The 5,399-nt window shown below is 38.6% G+C and overlaps 1 long non-coding RNA gene across 1 annotated transcript; it reads right to left on the bottom strand.

The window, feature by feature from the left end:
- Positions 1 to 2,168: 2,168 nt before the first annotated feature.
- LOC123956918 lies at positions 2,169 to 4,917 on the bottom strand. Its single transcript, XR_006821671.1, has 3 exons — positions 4,772 to 4,917; positions 2,835 to 2,956; positions 2,169 to 2,526 (listed from the first exon to the last, which is right to left on the bottom strand). It is a non-coding gene; the product is annotated as an uncharacterized LOC123956918 (long non-coding RNA).
- Between the last annotated feature and the right edge of the window lie 482 nt (positions 4,918 to 5,399).

Raw genomic sequence — 5,399 nt, 5'->3', positions numbered from 1 at the left:
TAATTGATTAATAAATATTGTATATATTATTATTTAAGGATTTATTTTTCGGCCAGTCTCTCTAGTAGAGAGAACAGCCTGTCCATCCTGTCTCTACTCTCCTGTGCTCTCCTCCCCTCTGCCTCTCTCTGCAACCTCATGTCTTCCTTAAGAAGCTCAAGCAGCTCATCCTCTCTGTCCCTCTCTCTTTCTCGGCTGGCTCTCCTCCTCCTCTTCCTCCTCCTCCTCCTCCTGGTCACCCACTGCAGTACTTGGCCCTGGTGTGTCCTCAGGGATAGAGGCAATTACGACAGGTGGGGTGGTGGAATGCCTCTGGCCCAACACCTCATCCATGAGGACAAACCAGGGCCAAGTTGCAGCAGTGGGCTTCCCCCCTACACCCTCTCCTGACCCTGGACACTTGCAATCCTAAGGCACAGGAAATCAATCATGGTAAATAACAACAGCAGAAAAACAAATTTCAGCAACTGTGTTTATTAACGTGCATGACTAAAATGAATGAAATGAATATACAACGTACACAGTAAATGTATGTATTATATTAAAACAGGGTTGTAAGGTGAATGCAGTTTGTAGTTCCCTTTATGCTACACAGTGAACGATTTATACAAAAATTATAAAAAATGTATACAGAATATATAAGTTTCAAATCACACATACATACTTTGTACATCGACGCATCGACTAGGATGCAGTCCCTGAATTGAGACACAGCTTGTGTGTGTGTTTGTGTGTCTGTCAGTCAAACTGCACTGATAACATCATTCTCAATCAGCTGTGTGCCTACATTCTAAGGTTGCCTTGGCGATGGTAAAAGCTGTGTGATTTAGACAGGCTTAAACAGCTGCTCTCATTGAGGTTCTCTCCCTCTGTATGCAACCTCATCCCATTATTGCATGTTACTAACTCAACTTCTCCCCTTTCCGGTAGTCTTGTGCTTTCTCGTCCCTCTCCTCTCTCCTCCTATCACTTCCTGCAGGAGATGTTATTGTGATTTGGCGCTATATAAATAAAATTGAAATGAGTTTTAACCTGAAGCACTGCTCTGCTTCTCTGGCTCCTACCAAACAGACATTAACTCACATCACTGAAGAAAACATACCGTGAGAGAGACAAGATCCACCTGAAGATCCTGTGCGAGGTTTGTGTTTGTAGTGCAAAAACTGTGCACCAGGTGCGTCTCCATGAGACACTTCCGGAAGCATCTCATGGAGAAAGCCAGCATTCCCTGGTTTCCATGGCGATGTTAAAAGCTACTGTCAAAAATGGCTTCACAGCAGCAGTATATAAATGTCCATCTTTCTGCCATTTCCTGAAACTGCAGCACTTTTTTAGTATTGAAGTCTATGCGGCAGTTGAGTGGGACTCCTCTCACTCTCAAGCCGACTGTACCAGCTGTGAAAGTCTGTTTGCTTTCAAAGTTGGACATCAGTTGCAGAACAAGTTTTCTTTTTCTGTTTTTTTTTTGTGAAAAATCATGTATGTAGAGTGAAATTTGTGGGAGATACAGCGAGTTGAAGACAAATTTTTAAGAAGATTTTGAAGTGAATTCCCACTGTGTCAGTTGGTCCCCTCACTCTAACTCCCAACATTCCATCCCATCCACTCCCATTATAAACTCAGAAAACAGGCTGAAAACGACATGAAACTTGAATTGACATTTTATAAAAAGTATAAGAGATGTGAAAAAGTTGAATTCACTGGAAAGAGTCCAAATGTTTGTGAACGTTTTAAAGGTGGAATGACGTTTCTGCGTGAAGGTATGAATTGGTGGGAAGAGATTGAAGATCAGTGAGTTTGAATGATATGGATTTGAAAGTTGAATAATATGAAGAAAGAAGGAAAGATGTGGAATCTTTTCCATTTTGAATGGAGTTTCTAGCTGAAAGTATGATTAAGTAGTTGACAGTTGAAAAAAACCTTGAAAAAGGGTGAAAATGGAATTTTGAATGTTCTGTCCATCCACTTGAATGGGGAAAAATGCCTGGAAAACCTTGAATATCTTGAAGTGTATGAAGGTTATCAAAATTCAGAATAATAGCCATCGATTCCTAATTGCTTGCAGCATTCACACCCAATAATTTATATAATTAATAACCCTGTATTAAATAAATACTGCATTTACTGAAGACTATATTCAGGTGATATCTTACATGTTGTATTCATGCTGTTGGCCTTCACTATTAGAACATGAATTTATGAGGAACATGAGAAATTCATTAATGAAAAAGGCAAATGTGAAAAACTATTTACAAACCATTTACAAAACATATCTAATGCTGGGCTGCAGGATGAAATGTCTGTCCACTGTGATGCAGTGCTTTGTACTTTGGATTAGCCTCCAGCCTTGTCTGCAGCGTGCCACAAAGGTCAGTGAGCTCCTGGCTGCGGAAACTTGGGGTTCGCACAAACCACCGTGACACCCCCTTCAAAGCTGCCATCTTCCTTACAACATCAGATCCATAGTGACGCCATTCAGAACACCACTTCATCTTCTGCCAGTACACTCTGCCTCACTTTGAACAGCTGTAAACACAAACAGAACATACAATCAGTACTGCATGCTCACAAGGTAGGTTTTCATTCTCATTTAAGTTTGTAACTCACTTCTGCAGCAAAGCAGACAACTTAAAGTTAACAAAAACAATAACAGAATGAAAGAGAAATGAACTATAAACTATGTTTCATTAAGCAGTGCTTAGGATGAATCCGAGTACTGACTCGGATTCATCCTCAGCACTGTTCTAAAGTCTCACAGCCTGGGGGAAACAATACATCTCACTGAAAAATAATGTCACACTGACCAACAATGAATCTAATCCAACAAATCTTACCTGCTTCCTTCTCGATCAACACCGGGCAGATCTCTTAAAGGCTGTCACCCTAGCAGCAACATGTGGTCGACTGTACCAGAAGTTCCTGTTTACTGTCTCACAGTGGGTCAACATTTAGTGTTCTAAATAAATAGCATAGCCACAATACAAAAAAAATAAAACAAAAAAACACAGTAAAAAGTTTGCTACTTAAACACAATGGCATCATAAGCCACATCATGTACATCCAGAGACCAAAAAGGATGTGACCACTTCATTATAAAGTAAGCACAGTCTGTAAAAACAAAAGTACGGTCAAACAACAATCAAAATAACTATTTACTTTTATTTCTGCAGGTTTCACCTAGTCAAATTTACGACTTTTTAAGACCTTTTTAAGACCACTATGAATGAAATTTAAGACCTATATCATGACAAAGAAACATACAAAGGAAATGCAGTCATAACATTACTTGCAGAGTAAATGTATTCAAATTAGGGTTGAGTGATGTCTACAATGAAACACCGGGATGGACGATGACATTGATAAGCAATGTAAATAACAAGCTGGCACCTGCTGCCGTGAAAAAGGATAATGGATGGAAATGTCCAGAAAAAAAAAAAAAAAAACACGAGTTCTGTGTCTTTTTGGCTACTTTATAAAACATAACCTACTGCTGATGGAGAAACTCAGGGGAGCAGACAGAGAGAGGCGGGGAAAGCCAGAGTGTTTGCAGTGAGGGACCAGAGGTAAAGGTGTGTCTGTAAGTGACTGCAGGGAGAAGAGAAGTCCAGGGAGGTGAAAAACAGGTCCATTTACAAATAATAATAAAAATACTGTCCTTGGGGATTATGCTTTCACAGGGTGGTATAATGTAAAAAATTAAGATGGTACTTTTGTGTTGGGGGTTTGGTGGTCATCCCCCAATAAATTTTTGCAAATAAACGAAATTCCACATAATTTTGGAACATTGTTATTACCACATCTGTGAATAATAAGTAAGTAGATTTTGAATGAACTACACCTCAAAAGCTAAAGTTGATAAATAAGTGGGTTTGAATTATAACCATTAGATTTGGGAAAATTCATATGATTAGTTTTGATGCTCTCCACAATGATTTTAAATTCATGGTGAGCACCAAGCTGTTTTGAGCCTCACCACCTCCTAATGGAAAAAACTGTTAATATGACCTCAGAATTATTACAGATAGGATTGTTCATGTTTACCTTTTGTGTCTTACTTTAGCTTTATACATTTGTATAAATTAACATAAAAAATAGGCAACATGAGAACCCCCTTCTTGTATAATTACAAGCATTTCCTTTGTACATTAAGATCCAAAAGAATAACCTCCTCACTAGCTTAAAGACTAGTTTACATCCCAAACTTGCTTTAACATTACTAACCTCTGTGGTCAACACAGTCCTTTTTTTAGTGTAATTTAACTATCAAGATGTACATCACAGGACAGAGCTGTAACCTGACAACTTAATGTTAATCTTTTCCTCCACTAATTTTCACCGTCACTTTCTGACGGTTTCTCCCTCTCACATTCACTCGTCCTTTGAAGAATGAGGAGAGGGAGACAGCAATGTGTTTAGTGTTATCATAGCTTACTGAAAATCATTAATGATTGTGTGAAATTTTTGTAGAAAGAGACTCGCGGCAATAACACAACAGCCGCATGTTGGTCTTTGTAGTCGTAATACAGCGAATTATATTTGGACCAGCGAACTACAGCACCAAGAGAGTAACAAACATTCTCAAGCACTGCGGGAGCATTTCAATGAGCATTAGTGTTAGTGTTACAAGGACGTTGGAAAATTAAGACCTAGACAGAAGACCTAGAACAATTTAAGACTTTAAGGCCTTCAATTTTGATATTTAAACTTTTTTAAGACCCAGCAGAAACCCTGTTTTATAAAGTACAATGCATTCCTATTCAGTAAATCTTACCCTTGCTCAGCATGATGGCGCTTGCACTTTCCCTCGGAGTTGTGCAGGAGGTGGGCCACTTCCTGTGAATTAAGGCAAGGCAAAATGTCACTTTTGCAAACTTACATTGTAAGGTGACCAGATTTCTGAAATGAAAATCAGGAACATTTTTGGTTTGGTGGTCAGTATGTCAGCCATTTAAATGGGTCAGTTCAAACTTTCAAGTAAGCATGAAACAAAAACACAAAATAATCAACAGAAAAACAACTTAGAAAGCTAAAATACAGACAGACATTAGCTGTGTGTGGGGGGTATAACGTTACGTCTACTAAGATGGCAACCTGATATAAGAGCTGAGTAACATGCTGTTAGGACAGCGTTTCTAACACTGTTTTCCTCCGGATTTAGCATGCTAGCATTAGCTTGCTGGCATTAGCCTTTTATCTTAAGGCAGAACTCATTAAAAGCTTAAAGTTCAAGTTCATTTATATAGCACATTTAAAAACAACACTAGTTGACCAAAGTGCTTTCCACAATAGACTACAAACATACATGACAACAGTAGAAAAAGTAAAAAATAAAATAAATGTCACTACTCAACTCTGTTTGAAGGCCAATGAATAAAGATAGCTCTTTAGCAAGGATTCGA

The sequence above is a fragment of the Micropterus dolomieu genome, linkage group LG18, assembly GCF_021292245.1.
Source record: "Micropterus dolomieu isolate WLL.071019.BEF.003 ecotype Adirondacks linkage group LG18, ASM2129224v1, whole genome shotgun sequence".
In the NCBI taxonomy this organism is placed as follows: Eukaryota; Metazoa; Chordata; class Actinopteri; order Centrarchiformes; family Centrarchidae; genus Micropterus; species Micropterus dolomieu.
The sequence above is the reverse complement of the archived record's forward strand: the minus strand, read 5'-3'. Positions and strand labels throughout refer to the sequence as shown.